The following is a 19,845-nucleotide window of genomic DNA, read 5'->3' on the forward strand; positions in this document are numbered from 1 at the left end:
ATAAATTGGATAAAGGACTTGTGTCCAGAATGCATAAAGAATTCGGACAGCTCGATAAGAAAGTCAACAACCCAGTAAGACACAGACAAAATATTCAAACAGACCATTTGCCAGGGAAGCCACACGGTGAGCAAATGTGTGCAGGACCGAATTCTGCGTGCCCCTGGCCACCAGGGACTTGCAGACTGTCACATGGGATGCCACCAGGCACCTGTCAGGAATTGACGCCCGATGGCCCCCCGGCGAGGAGGCTGAGACCCGGGACCCTCGCGGATTGAAGGAGGAAACCCTCTTCTAATAGATTGACGGAGTCTTTAATCCCCTAATACACACTTCAGTCCTTTTGTAAAGGAGATCTCTCTGCCCTGGGTCTCCATGAGGAGCAAAGGCGGTTGACAAGGTGCAGTCACTCCCTGGGGCATCCCCGAGGAGGAGATATTTGCAAAAACAGTAAGGGATCAAGTTGAGCTCAGGAGGGGACTGTGTCCCCCCAGTCCGGCCTCCTGGGACCTCCTGGTCAACTCCAAAGCTCCACCTTCTGGGGCACAACTGTGACCCAGTGACATCCGCCGGGTCCTGACCTTAGTGCTTGTCCTGGCGGGCCCTCAGGGCACAGGGACTGTTCTGAGGGCCTCCGTGACTGAACGAACCAAATGCTCTGGGATAAACCCTCTGGGGCCCCGAGTCCAGACCATCCCAGGCTGCGCTCCCTCCGCGGCGTCCTTTCCAGACACACAGGTCCCCGGGGGCTTGCCTTCGATGCCCTAGAGCCTTCCTGGATTGGAGCTGCCCCCGTCCTCGAGCTCGTTTATTCCCTCCCCAAACACCTGTCACCATACAGCGCAGACTTTGATGCGAACCCCCCTCGGCCCTGCTTCCCTCACGCGGCGTTGTACCCTCCGCGAGGATGATGCAAGGATAGATTACCCGGAATTTTTTTGACTCAGAAAACTGTTGTACCACCAGGTGTCTGTTTCCCGAATTCAGTCCCTTCGAGTCCCTAATTAGCACGCGAGTTTTTTTGCAGACCAGAAAAGGTCATCAAAAGGAGGTCCCTTCACACGAAGAATGCTTCCCTCTTTCTCAGTCAACTGTAATTTGATCAGATCTCAGAGAGGGTTTTTTTGGTCCCTGCTTGTGGAAATGTGAAATAACTAAGCAGTTAAAATTCATGACCTACACTTTTGTGTCATTACTATTGCACTAGCATGAAATTATACTTCTAGTTCGTCATAATTATGCCCATAATTATTCAATTTATCACCATAGGTCCTCCTGGAAGTTTTATTGGAGGATTTATTAACATTAATAAATTGTTTTCCTTCATCTCCATATTATGAATTCTTCTCATGTGTGATATGATCTATTATCCATAAAATTAGAACAAACCTCAAACATTGGTGACTTCTCAGCATCATGAGGGAGATCTTTGTCACTTTGTCCAGTGTGAGACTCAACTCCCCACGGCTCACGGGCCACGGCTCTGGGCCTCCAAGCTCGCCGTGGCCTGGACGCTTTGCCAGGAGCTGCTCACAGGGGTGGGACTGGAATCTTCCTTCTAGGCCATTCCCATCCAGCTAACGCAGCACGGGTCCTGTTGACACGGCAGCATCGGGAGGATGTACGTCGGCCGGCGAGGCCGCTCCGTCTTTAGACGTGACGCCGTTTCCACGTCTGTGCTCAGCTTGGCCACCCAGGGCCGCGGCTCACCGTTCTGTCCGTCCACCGTCCTTCCTGCCTCTCTCCAACTCGCACCGTGCCTCCCTGCCTTTCTCTTCCGCGGGCCTATGTCACAATGCTTTCGAGTGTCGGACCGATGAGTGTTACAGACCGAACGTCCGTGTGTTTCCAAATCCACGCGTGGAGGCCCTCACCCCAGTGTGGAGAGATGGGGCCTCACGGAGATGAGTGAGGTTCCGGGAGGTCATGAGGGTGGGCCCCAATCTGACAGGACTTGTGTCCTTCTAAGAAGGCCGTCAGAGAGCTCCCCACTTTGCATGCTCACACCGAGGGGGGGCCGCGGAACACAGCCCGGAGGCGGCCGCCTGCAGCCCCAGGGGAGGGCTCCCGTCAGAAGCAGACGCTGCTCTTGCCTTGGCTGCAGACTTCCAGCCTCCAGAACTGTCAGAAAGTCAACCTCTGTGGTTTCAGCGGCCCGGTCTGTGGTATTTTGTGAGGGTGGCCCAGGCGACTGACGCAGAAAGGAGCTGGCCGCCGTCACTCCTCATTGTTAACGCCCTGTCCCGTGCCCTGCACTGGGGGTCCTCAGTGTTTCCTGTTAAGGGGCTACGGGGGATATTTTGCTCAATTTTCACCCAGCTGCTGTGGAGTAAGGCCCACTGTGGTCCTCCTCTTCCAGATAAGACAACCGAGCAGGTCGGAGCCCACGCGGCCCGCGTTCCCAGCGGCCACTGCCCCCCCACCACGCCCAGCCCTGACCCCTGAGATCTGGGCGGGTCGACCGCTGCCCGTGAGTGTCTCATGCACGCAGGGCGACTCACAGATCCACTCGGGCCTTGCTGCCGATGGCTTCGTCGGGGATGTGCCGTCTCTGGGGCCGCTCCCTGGTGTGGGGTTCGTGAAACCTTGGAGGTCTCTCTCCATGTGGCAGGCAGCCAACGTGCCCCACCCGCCCGGCGTAAGTGCCACACATCTCTGAGTTCCATTCCGAGTCCAGAGCTCAGCACTACTGGGCACCTGGGATGTGCCAACTACTGCACTGGGTGCTGATGTCTTGGGGCCGCAGCCCGCAGGAGGGCGTGGCCGGCTCGTCCCAGGTCTGGGTTGGTCAGAGAGCAGAGATAAAGCAGTCTGCAGGCAGATGAGAGGGTGAGGCCACACCAGGGGTCGCGTTACCTGGCTCCTCGTGAGGCCACAGACTTGTCAGGGGTCAGAACCTCTCACCCGCGCTGCCCACCTGCTGAGGGGCTCCCTCTGTGAGGAGGGGAGGTTGACCCAGGGAGGGCCGCAGGGGATGCTCTGTTCTGTGGAACGTTCTGGGCCCACAGTGATGGACATGGGGAGACCCTCCAGCTCCAGGGCCCTGGGGGAGAAGGGGGGTGGCTCACAGGTGCCAACAGCCCGGCCCAGCTCCAGCCCAGGAGCTCTCCCTCCCATGGTGGCCATGTCAGGATGCCACGTCCGTTGCCTGGGGAGTTATTTCGTAACTCATCTTGCCACGGGACTGGTGTCACCGCATGTATTCACATAGCTGCAGGATGAGGAGTGAATAGAAGTAATGAATATCCATTAAGCAAAAACATACCCGGAAGGACGCCCCCTCCACTCTGCTCTTCCTTGAGGCTGGGCTCCCACGTGGGGAGGGTCCTCACGCGGCTTCTCTTTGCAGCAAACGCCCACCGGGCGCACAGCAGTGGGCCCCAGGACCCCTGAGGAGAGCGATCTGTGGGGTCCTGCTCAGGGCGTCCCCGGTCTCAGGCTAGCTCTGCCAGTGGGATGTGTCCCCACCTTGCCCTGCCCAGGGCGAGCCTTCTCTGTGGATGGGGCCGCTGGGCTTTCACGGTCGAGCAGGCAGCCCACGCTTTGGCCTCTGAGCATGGGCACCGGTCGTGAGGCGGAGGTCTGGGGAGCCAGGAGCTGGGCCTTGTCCCTCCAGCCCTGCTGCCCTCTGGGGCCCCCGTGGGTGGATCGGCAGGACTCAGGGCCCTGTTGGGGCTCCGGGGTGTGTTGGGACAGAGGTCAGAGTGGCCGGCCGCCCTGCATCCACCACCGGTCTGGGCATAGACACCAAGAACGAGAGGGGTCTGGTGAAGGGAAGGGGGGGTTGCCCTCTGGCACAGCCTGCTCTCTGCACCTGCGGTGTCCTGCTCTGTGAAGTCACTGTGGACACTGAGTGAATACGGAGCTGCGGCTCCCAAGGCGACAGGGCTTGGTTCCTGCCAGCCTCTTGCTCAGAGTATTTTCATCGACCAATTGGCATATAACCTTTTTCACGTGTGTTTCTGTTTAAAAACACCATATTTAATATGTACCGTTGAATCATTAACGTAGAACTCACAGAGCTGTGGTGAGTGTGGGTCTGCAGAGACATTATCATTCATCCTCCCATTCATTTATCCATCCATCCATCCATCCATCCATCTGTCCATCCACACACCCATCTGTCTATTCATCCATCTATCTACCATCTACCCGTCCATCCATTCATCCATCTGTCTATCCACCCACTCAGCCATCATCCACCCATCCATCGATCAATCAATCCATCCATCCATCATCTACCCGTCCATCCACCCATCTGTCCATCCACACACCCATCTGTCTATTCATCCATCTATCCACCATCTACCCATCCATCCATCCATCCGTCCATCTATCCACCCATCATCTACCCATCCATCCATCCATCCATCTGTCCATCCACCCACTTACCCATCATCCACCCATCCATTGATCGATCGATTGATCCATCCATCCATCCGTCTATCCATCCATCATCTACCCATCCATCTGTCCATCTGTCTATCCACACACCCATCTGTCTATTCATCCATCTATCCACCATCTACCCGTCCATCCATCCATCTGTCTGTCTATCCACCCATCATCTACCCATCCATCCATCCATCTGTCCATCCACCCACTCAGCCATCATCCACCCATCCGTTGATCAATCGATTGATCCATCCATCCATCATTCATCTATCCATCCACGTGTCCATCTGTCCATCCACACATTCATCCATTCCTTCCTCCCTTCTTAATTCACTGATTCATTCATTCATTCATTCATTCATTCAATGCCACTGGGCCCTGCTTCATGTCAGGGTAGGAGCGGTGTGTGAAGATGATGGTGGGCAGTGAGGACAGAGGGAATCCCTGCTCCTGGAGGTCCACAGCCCAGGGAGGATGGACCATAACGAACATACCACAGTGGAGATGTTTGATGTGGAAGACACCTTTACACAAAGCACCTGAACATGGGCTGGCAGGTTGAGGGGGATGGCTGTGAGGAAGGCAGCCCTGAAGGCACCCTCCGGCACAGAGGAGGTGGTAACTGGGAAGGAGGGGCGGGTCAGGAAGGGCCTTCAGAGGAAAAGGAGGATGATGTTCAGGCTCCAGCACTGGAGGGAGAGCGGCTGGCTGGGTCAGGGCTGGGGAGTGGACCAGGGGGGCCTCGGCAGGCTTCCCAGGCTGGCCGGGCCTCATGATCCGTGAACTGTTCCAGCCTCCACCCCATGAGCCGTGCAGCCGGGTAAGATCCCTGAACCCAAGACAAGAGGCCAGTGGTCAGGTCTGTACTTGAAGGATGGCCCTGGCCCGGAGGGAGGCACGTGCAGGCAGCAGGTGCAGGACTGGGGGAGCACAGGCTGGGGGGCCCTGAGCCCCGCCCTCTGGGGCAGTGCCTGCCTGTCCCCACCTGCTGAAGCCACCGGGGAGGCTCTGTGCCTTTTGTTGGGGATGGGCTGGGTGCTTCCCTGGACGCCCAAAGATCCAGCTCCCGCCTCTGTGCTTGGAAGTGTGGGCTGGTGTCAGCATCTTGGGATGCCGAGAGAAGAGTGTCCCGATGTGTCTTCTGAGCGCTACAGCTGTGGCTTTGGGGGCCTGGGGCCTCCCCGTGGGCTACACTTGCACTGACCTCTTTTGACCTCTGCAGGGGCCCTTTCCCACTCTTTCTCTGAGGTGGTCTGAGCTGAGGTCAGCCTGGGGGTTGCCTATGGCTCCCAGGGCAGAGGCACATTGGGGAGAAGGAGCCCTGTGTCACCTCAGCCTGAGCAGCCCCCAAACCCCTGATTTTGTTTGAAGATCATTCCATGGAGGCCTGGCGTTCAAGGTGAGCAGTTTCTGGAATGCAGAGAGGCAGATCCAGGCCCAGAAGGGGGACCCAGGCCCGGGGGAGACCCAGGCCCAGAGGGGGGACCCAGGCCCAGAGGGGGGACCCAGGCCTGGGGGGGACCCAGGCCCGGGGGAGGACCCAGACCTGAGGGGGGCCTAGGCCCGGGGGAGACCCAGGCCCAGAGGGGGGACCCAGGCCCAGAGGGGGGACCCAGGCCCGGGGGGGGACCCAGGCCCAGGGGAGGACCCAGACCCAAGGGGGGACCCAGGCCTGGGTGGCCCGGGCCTGCGGGGGGAACCTAGGCCCAGAGGGTGGACCCAGGCCCAAGGGGGGACCCAGGCCTGGGAGGGGACCCAGGCCCAGAGAAAAGAAAGAACTGCCTTGGGGGGTGGGGTGGCTCTGGTGTTGATGCCCTGGGCTGTGTCCCTGTGACATCACCAGGACGCTCGGGCCACAGGGCCATGCCACCTGCTCTGGAAGGTGCCTCCCAGCACCGGGTCCTGTACAAGCTCCTGAGCAGGTTCGGGTGGTTGACCTTTTATGCCAGAAACATAACAAACATCCCAGTTTGCACAGCGGCCGGGGTGACGGGAAGACACAAGCAGGGATGAGGAGGACACTGGTGGAGGACGGGCACCCTTGCTGTGGGAAACAGCATTTGGGGCTGTTTTTATTAGAATGGTTTTTTTCCACTTAGTGACTTTTTCCTCCAAAGCTTTGAGTCGGATTTAGGGGGGTGCTTTGCTGGGAGCCCTGCTGTCCCGAGGACCCCTCACCTCGGAATTTCAAGACACCCAGGGCCATCGGGTCCAGCCCCATGTCCGGTGGTCCACACTGCCTGCCAGGCCTCCTGGGAGGCCCCTCGGCAGCTCTCCCCGTCTCCCCACGTGGGGCCCTCCACGCCCACTGCCCCTGGCCCTTGCAGGGGACTGGGGGGCTTTTACCTGTCAAAGACCTTGCTCCGAGGACTCGTCCACCGCCCCCGCTGCTGATGGAGACCTAAACGCAGAACGAGGGTCTGAACAGGGGCCCAAGCGACGCCGGGCTCCACAGGGCTGTGAGCTGGAGGAGAGACACCGCAGAGGTGAGTTGCAAGGGAACGGGCCACCAGAGTCTAATTTGGGGCCTCTGTGTTCTCAAGACAGAGGGTTTCATTCCTTTCAAAAGAGCAGGGTCCATGGAATGCGTGAAAATAAAGGAAAATCACCACATTCATCACGTGATTAGTTTAATGCTGATTTACAGGTGTCCACAAATGGGGAGTTGCTTTAAAACACATCCCAAATTGAAAGTGCATTTAACACATCGATGCATTGCCACAGACGAGGGCAGAACGACCCCGGCTGCACTTAGCAAGCAGAGCGGCCTCTCCACGGCGGGTTTCTGTGAATAATTCGAACGCGGGCCTGTTAATGGAGCTCCTCAGCGGCCTGTCCCCCGGGCCTCATCTCCTGTCTCGGATGAAGAATGGAAAGCCCACGTCTTCACTTGGGCGTGCGGAGAGATGGGTGGTGTTCATTACTTTTTACTTAATTTTTTCCTAAATCTGGGATATGAGGTGCAGCGCACTTTTAAATTATACGCCCGCATGATAAACCGGCGGCCCAGACATACGCGGCTGTGTAATTGAATCGAGACGGAACGCGGGTGCAGAAGTGATGGCCGCCAGGCAGCTATTTCGGGACCGTCGCCGACGTGGCTGGAGCAGAGGACACCATCTCACACGGAGGACCTCCGCGCCTATTAGCGTCTTGGTAAAAAAAATGGGCTAATTTGGGGACGGAGTCCATGGCCATTCCAGTCCAGACAGAGACGTGGCTGTCAACGCCACCGGCCAGACGCGGCTGCCCTATTTATATCCGCCCCCACCTCCTGCTCGTGGGGGGTGATCCAAATCCCGATGCCGGGGCCCGCAGGTGCCAGGAAGGGACTGCCCCCGCCCCCCCACGGAGGCCACAGGCTGCGGGAGCACCGGGAGCGGGCAGAACCCGGGGAGATCTGCATTTCTCGCTGAACGAAGTAATTCCGGGTGTGCGTCACCTCCTGGAAAGGTGCAAAATGCAGGTGTTACTGAAGAGGAAGTTCTTGGCAGGCAAAGCCCATTGCCTTTAATTAGTTGGTAGTGTTTGCAAAAACAAAAAGTTGTGTATGTGTGTGCGTGCACGCACGTGTGTAATTTTGGCCACAATTACCTGGATTTTGCCGCAGTTCCCACTGAGATTTCTCTTGGATTGGGTAGCGCTTCCTCATTTGAGGTAAAATCATAATTCTCAATTTGTGGATCACTGAAGGATGCACGTTGGAAAGAAGTTTTTACAAAATCAGATAACATGAAGGAAGCTTAGACATTTAGTGGAATTCGTCTTTGAGAAAGAGTGTTTGCAGCCCATCTGCCTGGTCCTTAAAAACCTGATCGCAGAGCTGGAAGCCGAGCACCGAGCAGGGCGGCGGGGCGGGGAGGGGGCTGGGAGGTGCCGGGGCTCTGGAGGGGGGCACACAGCCCTGCCCCCGGGAGGCAGCGTGGGGCCTGGACACCGCCAGCCGTCCCCGTGAGCGAGGAGCTGGGTCCCCGGTGCCTCCAGACAGGCGCTCAGCCCGACACCTGCTTTCCCGTCTCGTGAGGCCGCGGGCGGAGAGCCCAGCCCGTGCCCGGCTCCGGGCCCACGGACGGTGGGGCGGCGCGTGAGCCTGCGGGTGGCTGCAGGTGCCGGTCCCAGCGGCTTGTGGGTTCCGCGGCGGGAGAAACCGGTGTGACTGGAGAGGACGCGGGGGGCTGGCGGCTGAGCGGGAAGGCGCCAGAGGCCCGTCTGGGTGTGGCCGTTGGGTGGATGCTCGGGTCCCTGGCTGCCAGCTTAGTGCTGCTAGCTCCTTTCTTCCCTTTTCCCCGGGCGGGACGCGCTGCCCCTCGTCTCACACCGCTGCCGGGAAGACCACCATGCTAGCTGGAGGTGACCCGGGACCGGCCCCAGCTTGGCTCCCGCATCCTGGCGCCCCCGCCCCCCCACGCCCGGGCAAAATGTAGGTGAAGCAGCACCCGCCGTGCCGGGGACGGGCCGACTGGCCACAGAGAGGCTGTGCCCACCCTCTGGCTCTCATCCGCCGGAGCCCGCGCTCCGACCCACCCGAATGTCTGCCGAGTGCACACCGGATGGCTCGGCGGCTCTGGGACGCTGGGGGCAGGTGAACTCACCCAGTGCAGGTGCCCCCCACCTGACAGCCGGCCGGGGCGGCGACGGGGAGCCTCCCGGGCCAGGCAGCAAGGCGCCCCGACAAGCCCAGGGCCCCCGGCTGGGGGTCGGACGCACGGGGCAGCCGGAGGTCGGAGGAGCCCGCGGGTCCCGGGGGCGTCCGTGGCGGGGCTCACAGGTCAGCCGGCCGATAAGAGGGGCGAGGGGACACGAGCCTTGGTTTAAATTTATTTCGTCTTTCCTCGATTCAGGCCCGTTGTCTGCTCAGGCTGGCGTTGCTTTTGCTGTTGAAGTTGCTGGTGCTGTTGGTAATTCAGACGTTAGGCCGCTTCCGAGCGCACGTTCCGCAGCAGCGGTGGTCCTGACGCATCTCGGGAGCTCGGGGCTCCCCCGGCAGGGTCTCAGGTCCGAGCGCGGACTCGTTCCCGGCCTGCCCGCGGCTTGTCCACGACGCGCATCTGTACACGCACGCACTGGCACCCCTGGCGTTTGGGGGGTGACCGCAGCTGCGGGCAGGGGCCTGAACACAGAGTCACCCCAGCGGGCCGGCCGGGGGCTCCCGAACCTCCGCCTGGGGCTCCCGCCTTGACGTTGGCGGGGTCCTTCCCACCAGTCACGTCCCCGAGCCGCCTGCATTGCTTTGCTTCTCACGGGAGCATTCTAGAGAATTCTAACTCCTTCCACCCTTTTCCCCATTTCTCAATTATTTTCTCTTGGGATTTGAAATACGGAAAAACATAAATTCCCCGAGGGAGGCCAGAAGGAACGAACCCCTCCAGGAAACGCTGTCCCTGGTCTCCTGTCCTTTCTTGGCCTCTCAAGCCTGAAGCAGAGTCTGGACGTGGGCGCGCCTGTCCCCTCACGTGCCTGCCACCCTCCCGACGCTCACGCCCCGTTTCCACGCGGGAATCCGGTCGTCCTGGGATCTTCCGCACCTGCCGGCCTCCTGGACCCCAGTGTCCCGCTGCGGTTTCGGCATGGGGACAGGAGCATGGGGGTCACTCTCCACATTCTCGTGGTCTCCTTACAGCCCCTCCCCTCTCTGCCCCTGTCTGCCCAGTGGCCCCGATGCCCTGGGATCTGTCACCTCGCTCAGGCTTCCCTGCTCGCTCACGCGGCCAGCTGCCTTACTGACCTGCGTCTGTTCCGGTGCCGCTGAGGACCTCCCTCACTCCTCCCCCGGTGCTGTCTTCACCCGCGGACCCCAGAGGCTCTACCCCACGTTCACATGATTGGGTCAGGCCTGACACGGAGGTCCCTGTTCCCCGTCGTCGGTGCCCCATTTCGCTCCAGCGACACCTCCTCCCAAGTCCCCGGCTGGAGGTTTAATGGCCCCCAGACCTGCCCCCGGAGCCTGCCCTTGGGCCGTAACGCCCAGTCTGCCCTGCATTTTCTGCCGGCCGGGAGCAGGGTCATCTGACGGTCCGCCCCATATCACTCATCTGGGCAACGTCCGGGAAACAGAGTGACCGTCGGGGACGATGCTGTGCTCACACACGCAGAGCACGGGGACCCTCTTGGGAAACGCTACGAGTCCGCAGTGGGCCCCCATCCCCACACCGCGAGTGTCCCCCGGCACACACGCCCCTGCCCACAGGTCCCTCTGCCCTCTGCCTGTCTCCACGTCCCCCCGAGGCTCGCAGGCTCACTTGTTTTTCACTCGATGCCTGGCATATGAGAAGGGAACAGGGCACGTGGGGCTTTTCCAGCACAACACAAACACCGGCAATCCACCGCCTGACTGATGACTCCCGGCACGGGTGCAGCCACCTGCCCTCACTGCCTCCCTGCCCCCCCGCCCCTCCAGCGGGAGCATTTCCAAATCTTTGTGCCTTCCCAGTGGTGTAGCCAGCGTGTCCACCCTGAACAGTGGTGACCGGAAAGAGGACCTCCGGGTCCGTATCCGGGCCGCCCCCCCGAGAGCGCCAGCTGGACGGCTCTGGCTCATCCCTGCTCAGCACCAGCCCGTCCACTGCCTGTGTCCACTCGCTACTCACGGGAGCCCCGTGGCCCTGCTCACGGCTGCGGGGCCCCAGCACGGCCTGGCCTGCAGTCAGAGCTCAGTGTTTGTGAGCTGACAGGAGGGGGAAGGTCTTACTAACGGCTGAGGACTCCTGGGGTCCCCGGCACGTGCCCGGCCTGCTGTCTTCCCGCGCATTCGCTCCGCCCAGGGTCTCCTGGAGTCAGGGGCTGCCCACCAAGGAAGGGACAAGCCTGCTCTCCTTGTCTCTCCCGGGACAGCAGGGCACCTCCCTCCGGGCATCACTGGGGTTGTTCTCACCGGAGCGAGGATTCATCTTCAGACCCGCTGGGTGTCCACGCGCCCGGAAACAGAGTCTCACGTTCAGAGCACTTCAGACGCGCCTGGGGGGTGAGTCGGAAATATGGGTGCGTGGGCTGCACGTGCAGGGACTCTGGTGCGGCCCGAACCTTCCCTGTGTGCAGGCACGTGGAGAGCCCGCTGTCCCTCCGTCCCCGCCCCCCGGGCGAGGTCCACTCGGTGTCCACCACCCACCTCTGTCTCCAGGCTGGAAACTCTGCACCCAGCAGGCTGCCTTTTGTCCTGCGCTGAGGCCCCAGGGCTCCCTCCTCGGGAGCCGTCCAGGCCTTTGTCTCTTTTGAGCAGAATAGCCGACGCATCAGTGCATGTCTGGGATGTGTGATGGCCCAGGCTTTGTTCCCGAATCAATTCCTGTCCCCCAGTGATTACAGAGTTCTGGGATCTTCTGAGCAAATTAAAAGCCCTCACTTCCATTCCGTCTTTGTCTCCTGGTCCTGAAAAGCATCCATCGGCTCTCACTCCTACGGTCCCTGCTTCGGATTGATTGCATTTTATTTATTGTCTCGGGTTTTTACCCTCCCGTCTGTCTGTCGATACCCTTGGTTTTGTTTTAAGCCTTTGCTTAACCTTGTTCTTCAAACTGTGGGGGAGGGGCCCACCCTACAGCTGCCGGGTTCTCTGTCCCCTGGGGCTGCTGTTCTAGGCCGGTCCCCCAGGCAGGGAAGGAAGCCAGGGGCTGGGGGTGCGGCCGGATCTCCACCTCCCTCATTCTCCTGGGGACATCACCGGGGTCGTCCCCGCCTGTAGGGCCTCAGGCAGCTTGAAAGAAGCAGGTTGGGAAGGGGCATGGGTAATGCGGGCCACAGGACAAAGCAAAGTGGGGGTTCCCTGTGGACTCATAACGGACATGCTGAGCAGGGGCAGGCCATCCCTCTCTCAGTGGCGACTTCCGAAGTCAGACACTTTGGCCAAGCCCACCTCCCCTGCGCCCCTGAGAAGCCTCGACCAGCCCCGAGCCACCAGCAAAAAGCCCCAATGTCTGCCTCCCTCTGCTCCAGGGGCCCGGGAAAGTCACCCTCCTCCTGCCAGGAAGCCACGAGAATTCGCTAGAGCTAAGCTTTTGTGAATGGCTTCATAGACCCACTGCCCTGGGTTCAGGGGCTCCCAGGGCTGCCGGTCAACATGAAGCGGGGAAATTCGGGGAGCCGCCGTGCCCGCCTTGTGGACAATAGCACCCAAGTGCAGTGATGCTGAATGAGAGGCTTTTCACTGACGTGCGCCTGGCTGGGGCGCAGAGAGCGGTGCGGGGCCTGGCCATAATGTTGTTTTATTCCACCTGGGTTCATATGGATATGTGATCAGAGACCATCGTGTGCGGGGAAATGTAAATCTAACGGCCGTGGAGGCCGTGACCGCAGCCCAGGCCACCCACCAGCGAAGCCCGGCCGCCTGCTGACTCTGCGTTTCGCGGGTTGTGCGATACGGGAGCGCAGAGGGGGCCCCTCCCTCCCTCCTTGCTTGTGTTTGTGTCAACGATTGAGAAGGCACGTGCGCCGTCCCCTGCTGAGGCAGGTCTCACCTACAGGACGTGGGATGTGACAACCCCTCCTTGCTCCCGCTTCCGGAGGAGGATGTCCCCACACCCGGCGTCACCAGCACGCGGGCACTGCTCTGTGCTGCTGCAGAGAGCGTTTGGTCCTCCGCGCCGTCCTCCCCAAACAGCCTGAGTTCCGGGGGTGCCGGGGTGGCCCACGGGGACCCACGGGGAGGAAGCACGGTCTCCTCAGCCCCCAAGGGCCTGCAGCGGGTGAGGGAGGCCCCCCCACCCAAGCTCTGACACTGGGGGACATGGAGGCACGATTGTTCTGGCCCCGTCCACGGGGGCTTGGACCCGCCCCCTTCCCAGAGCACTTCCATCCCCCGTGCTGTTTTGTGGGTCCACTCCGGCAGCAGCCATTAGGAAACACTGCCTTGCGCCCTTGGTGGCCACTGACGGGGGCTGCCCCTCACCGAACATCCAGGGCCCTTTCCCCGAAACAGCCATCAGGGTGCCTGCTCTGTCTCTGCCTCTGTCTGTCTCTCCGTGTCTCTATTTCTCTGTCTCCTGGGGCCGTGTCCCGCTGGGCACTCAGCAGGTCCATCCGTGTGAGTTCCGGCTGACTGAGCCTGCCCGGGGCCTGGATGGTGTCCGTGGGCTGCGGCCACGTGGCCCACAAGCCCGTCGGAGCTGTGTTCCAGCTTCCTCGTGTCACGAATGGTGGCATCTTACAGCACAGCCACCGTGGGTACGTCTTCGAGCGAGGGATGCCAGGTTCAGGCCGCCGACCAGGCTGGCCGGGTGACCCAAGCCAGCCGCTCCCCAGAGCCCATCGGCAGGCGGGACATGGATGTCCACGTGCCCGCGATGTCGGGCCGCGAGGGGCTACGTGTCAGCACAGAGCTGCAGCTCAAAGCGCCCTGTGGACTCCGGCTGTGGGAGCAGAGTCAGACTATCAGACAACGTTTTTGGCACAAAGTTACGGCCACAAGAGGGGTTTTGTTCAACTGGGTGAGTCACTCAGAGCCCCTGGGGATCGTGCATCCCAATGCATGCGCCCTCCAGTCTCCCCACCGCTGCCCGACCTGTGCCTGAAACGTGGCTTCTGTGCGGCTGGGGGATGGGAACAGCCGCACCAGAGGAGGAGGGGGCAGGACCCTCCAGGCGGGGCTCGTGGCCCCGAAGACCCCTTCCCCACGTCAACGCTCCAGGGCCAAACGGCGGTAGTGAGTCTCTGGGCAGCCGAGTCCTGTAGGGCCCTCTGCTCGTTAGAAGGAGGCAATTAACAGCCCTGTGGCTCAACCCTTGTCTCACCTTCAATTTAGTGTGATGTGGAAGGAATTACTTGTGCTCGCATTAGCGGACCGTGCACCGAGACGAGAAGGTATTAGGTGCCGAGGTTTTTCCCGAATAAGCAAAACGAGGGCACGGCCAGGCGTCCCCGGGCTGTTCCGGAGCAGGGGCGTCCCTCCCAGGCCACCAGCCAGCAGCGAGGCGGGATAATGAGTGCGGGCTCCGAGTCCGCGGCCCGGGAAGCCAGCTGGTGAATTAGGGCACGCTTCAGAGGCCGTCAGATGTGACTTTGGGAAGTCCTGTGAAAAGTGTTTCCCGAGTACAGAAACCAGAGAAAAGCTCTGCCCCGCCCCCTGCCTGCAGACACGGCTCTCCAGGGGGGCCCTCCTGTGCCCTCATGAGCCTCATGGTCACAGAGGCCGTGCACGCAGGGAGCACTGGGGGGCAGGGGGTCTGCAGGGTCTTGCCCTGGGCCCTTGGGGTCTGAGGAGTGGAGTCTGGCTCTGGTGACCGGGTCCCTCTCCAGACAGAGGCCCCCCCCCCCGATGTGTCCACTGGACCCCAGCTGGGCCCGACCCTCACTTCCGGTGGAGGCCTCAAGCTTTCGTGATGGATTCGCAAAGTTTCACTGGGCAGAACAAAGATCGGATTCTATGTTGGAGAAGAATAAAGCCCGTCTGGTCTTGGCTGTTCACAAAATAAGTCGTCACTCACGTAATCAAATTCTTTCATTTAAAATTTGGGGGTGAAATTTGGAGCTGTGCGAGGACTTAGCGGGGCTCCCTGTGGTCTGTGCTCCAGGAATGGGGGGGGGGAGTGGACACAGCCATTTGTGCCTCCCTGAGCCTCCTAGTGACAGAACAGCCTGGCTGTCCCAGAGCCCCCTCTGGGTGAAGCAAAGGCAGGGGAGCCCTGGGGGCCCTGGGGCTGACCCGCCCACACGGGAGTCTCAGCCCTGCCCTGGACCTGCCGTCCGGCAGGTGTGGGATGGAGGTCGGCTCCCACATGGCTGTGCTCCTGGGTAGTCCATGGGCGTGGGGCTGGGAAGAGAGAGTCTTCCTCCCAGTCAGGCGTTCATACTGCAGAGGGGAGAGGAGGGGGGCAGGCGGGAGGGTAGAGGGTGGCATGCAGGGGGAGAGTGTGAGGTCAGGCATTCACAGTGGGGGGGGGAGGAGGAGGGGAGGCAGGAGGGGAGAGGGCGGGGTGCAGGGGGAGGACGTGAGGCCAGGACGATGGTGAGGGTGGGGGCAGAGGTGACCAGAATAAATATGGCTCCTCTGGAGACCACAGTGTCCCCAAATCATGCCCGGTGCTTTTTATTTATAAATATAATTGCACGTGCTTAAATTTTACATAATTCATTAGAGTGAGGGTGGTAAGTGCTTTCCGATAATTAAAATGTGAAGAAGCCCATTCTCGGATCCGAGGCCATGAATAAAAGTGACACTTCGCCAATTGCTCCTTGCCGGGTGGCTGTTTACCCGCAGCGGAAAACACCTCTCAGGTAATTGATTGCTTCTTGCTGGGGAAAAGCAAATGCGGGTGCTCCCCGCGAGGCAGGGAGCACTCTGAGGGTGCCGCTCAGCCCCCATTTGCTGGGAGCGCCCGCCCCTGCCCCCGATGACCCTTCCCAGCCTGCCCTCCCTCCTGGCCAGGGGAGCCAGGGATTCTCTCCAGGCACTTCCAGGAGCCGTCCAGCCAGCCCAGGGCTGCCGATGGTGACTGCCGGCTGGGGCACGTGTGACTTTTGCCGGGAGGCAGGGACATCGCTTCTCTGCCTCAGCCGCCCGTGCTCTCACTGGACGCCCCTACCCCGCCAGCTTGGCCGGCGTGGATGGCAGCTTGCGGCCGTGGTCCTCCTTGGGGCTGCCGATTTGGAGACCCGAGCGGGCATCTGGACGCACCCGGTTCTGGGAAAGGCAGCGGGGCCTCTGTCTGTGGTCCCCTCCTCTGCCCGGGGTTGGCTGGCGTCCCCCGCCCCACTGTCAACTGATGTGGGAAGGATGTGGACCCAGTGGTGGCTTCCTCTCCATGGCCTGCTGGCGCCATGCAGGGGTGAGGGCCCCACAAGCCTTGTTCTCTGTGCCGCGGGGCCTCTGGCCTGGATCCAGTCCTCCTGACTCAGGAGCTGTGCCCCAGTGCCCACTCCATGCCCGCTGCTGCTCTGGGCCTGGGAGGAAGCAAGAGCTTCCTCACGAAGCAACCAAGTGTGAGGGGACCGACCACCAGGAGAAGGAGGGGAGAGCAGGGTGTTCTTTCTCGGGACTGGTGGTCATGGGGGCACTTGTGGGGAGGTGGGCACTGAGCAGAGACCTAGCGGGCATGAGGGAGGTGGGGCTGTCACTCCAGGTAGAGGGAAGGGAGAGGGCAGAGCTTGTCCAGACTCTGGGGGAGGCCAGAGAGGTGAACCGGGCTGCTGGAAGACAGTGAACGTGGTGCAGAGTGGGGGGCATGGGTCAGAGAGCCGGGCAGGGGGAGGGCCCGGGTCCTGGGAGCTCCTGGGGGGCTCCTGGAGGTGCTCCTGGGGGGATCCTAGGCAGTTCCGAGCCAAGGAAGAACTGGGCTTAAATGGGTCAAGTCGGTGCTGTGTTGAGGACAGGCTGCAGGTCCCAGAGTGGAGGTAGGAACCGATGGTGGCCTGACCAGAGGGCTGGGCTCCGGACGTGTGTCTGGGGCAGAGCAGGGTAGGCCGCCGGGAGAGCAAATGTGCAAGGTGAGAGGAAGGCGGACCTCACGGGGGCTCCAGAACTTGCACCTGGGAACCTGGAAGGTTGGATTGCCCAGAGAGGGATGAATTAGCCTCGGGGTGGGCAGCTTCGTGGCAGGAAGGGTGGGTGGGCCTGGAAGCCATGGCATCCAGGCTCCCATGTGACAGTCTGAAGGAGGAGGGGCAGCAGAGACACAGACACCCCCGAGAGGCCGTCTGGATTGGACAGGAGTGACCAGAGCCGCACCCGCGCCCAGGGGGTCATCCGTGCGGAGCCGGCTCCTGAGGTTGCGAGGGGGTCAGGACCGGGGTGCCGGCTGGGGTGGGCGGACAGAGTGCGGACCCCGGCCGTGGGCCTCACCGCCTGCAGACCCACGACGGTCCAGGACTGGGTGTGAGGTTGTCCGACTCCCAAGCCTGACAGTGTGTGGCCGTGGTGTTTGTCCCCAGATCCCCTGCTCCAGAGACCCTGGGCTCCTTGCTGGTGTTTCGGTGCCCGAGCGGATTGAACCACGATTCGGCGGACGGAGCCTGGGAATCCGAATTTAAAAAATAATCTGTCTGCTCCCCTGCCCCTCCCCTGTCTCTCTTGAGAGACAGAGTGCGAGCGGGGGAGGGGCAGGGAGAGAGGGAGACACAGAATCGGAAGCAGGTGCCAGGCTCCGAGCCGTCAGCACAGAGCCCGATGCGGGGCTCGAACTTGAAAACTGCAAGATCATGGCCTGAGCCGAAGTCGGACGCTTAACTGGCTGAGCCCCCCGGGTGCCCTGATTCTTACTCATTTTTAAAAATTTTTTTTTTCCCAACGTTTTTTATTTATTTTTGGGACAGAGAGAGACAGACAGAACATGAACGGGGGAGGGGCAGAGAGAGGGAGACACAGAATCGGAAACAGGCTCCAGGCTCCGAGCCATCAGCCCAGAGCCCGACGCGGGGCTCAAACTCACGGACCGTGAGATCGTGACCTGGCTGAAGTCGGACGCTTAACCGACTGCGCCACCCAGGCGCCCCTCTTACTCATTTTTAATTTGCGTTGTCTTTTTATCCTTGAGTCATGAGACTCCTTTCCTATTCTAGACAAACGTCTCTTATCAGAGACGTCACTCAGAACATTTCTCTCGTTCTGTGGATTCTTTTTTATTTTCTTGATGGTGTCATTTAAAGCACAGAAGCTTTTGACTTTGATGATGACAAACTGATCTTTTTTCTGGGTGGGGGACGGTGGTTGCTCCTGCTTTGGGCTCCGTATCTACAAAACTGCGCCTAAGCCCACGTCATGCAATTAATGCTTATGCTTTCCTCTAAGAGCCTTATAGCTTTGGCTCTATACATGATTATTTATTCCATTCCGAGTTAGTTTTTTATGTGGGATGAGGTACGGATCCAAGCGAAGTCTTTTGCATCATTTGTTGGAAAGATCGTTTCCCTCAGTGACTGCCTTGGCACCTCTGTCAAAAGTCAACTGACCACAAAAACGTGAGTTATTTACAGGTTCCATTGTCTTCTGGTCTGTCCATCCTTACGTCGATACCATGCCGACCTGATTCCTGGAGCTTTGTAGGAAGGTTTGAAATCGAGAAGTCCTCCCACTCTGTCCTTCCTTTTCAAAATTATTTGGACTATTCCGGACTCTTTCAATTTGCATATGAATTTCAGGATCAGCTTACAAATCCCCACACATAAGTCAGCTGGGATTTTTGTTTTTTTTTAAGTATCATGTTGAATCAGGAGTCCCATTTGGGGAATTTTGCCATGTTAACCACGTAAGTCTTCTGACCCATGGTCGCGGGAAATCTTTCCATTTGTTTGTGTCTTTTTCAGTGTTTTCAACGGCATTTTGAGGTTTCCAGAATATGGCTTTTGAGCCTCTTTTGTTAAATGTCTTTCTGTATGTTTTATTCTTTCCGATACTATTACAAAGAGTCATTTTTCATTTCAGCTTTGGATTATTTGTTGTAAGTACATGGAAATTCTATTTTTTATATTGATCTTGTATCCTAAAGCTGTCTGGAATTTGTTGTTAGCTCAGAGAGTTATTCGGTGGGCTCCTTCAGATGTTTTCCTTACGTACAGCATCATGTCAACTGCATATGGGCATGGGTTATTCCGCTCCAGTCTGGGAGACTTGTGTTTATTTTTCCATCTAGGCTTCCCTGAGTGGAGCCCCTGGCATCTAAATAAATGGCATGATGAAAGTGGTGAAAGCGGGCATCCTTGGCTTGCCTGGTCTTAGTGGGGGAAGCGTCCAATCTTCTGTCAAGTGTGATGTCAGCAGCGAGGTTTCTGGGAGGCAACCTTTATCAGCTTGATGAAGTTCCCTTGTGTTCCTGCTTTGCTGTGATTTTCCTTCCTTTTATTATGAAGCGGTGTTGAATTTTTTATATGCGTTTTCTGCATATATTGAAATGGTCATATGGGTTTGTTATTTATTTGTTTTAAAGTGTATTTATTTATTTTTGAGAGGGGCAGAGAGAGAGGGAGAGACAGAGAATCCCAAGCAGGCTCCGCACGGTCAGCGCAGAGCCCGATGTGGGGCTCAAACTCACAAACGTGAGATTACCACCTGAGCCGAAATCAAGAGTCAGACACTTATCCGACTGAGCCACCCAGCTGCCCGTTATTTACTTTGTTGACATAGTGCATCACATTAATTGATATTTGTTAAAATAACTGTGCATTCTTGGGAACCCTTTTTTTTTATGCTGCTGGATTTTGTCGAGGATTTTTCCGTGGATGTTCAAAAGGATGTTGGTCTGTACTTTTCGTGTGCTGTCTTTGTGGTTTTAGGGCCCAAGTAAATCAGACTTCGTGGAATGACTTGGGCGGTGTCCTCTCTCCTACTTTTTGAAGGAGTCTGTGAAGACTTTGTATTAAATCTTCTTTAAGGACGAGTAGCATTTACCAGAGAAGCCATCTGGCTCTGGGTGTTTTTATTCTCTGCAGTTTGTTTTCCTCTAAAAATACTTTTTATTGTGGTAAAATACACATAACAGATTTACCGTTTTAGTTATGTTTAGGTGCACAGTTCAGCCACATTAAACA

This window comes from Neofelis nebulosa, chromosome 8 (assembly GCF_028018385.1).
Source record: "Neofelis nebulosa isolate mNeoNeb1 chromosome 8, mNeoNeb1.pri, whole genome shotgun sequence".
In the NCBI taxonomy this organism is placed as follows: domain Eukaryota; kingdom Metazoa; phylum Chordata; class Mammalia; order Carnivora; family Felidae; genus Neofelis; species Neofelis nebulosa.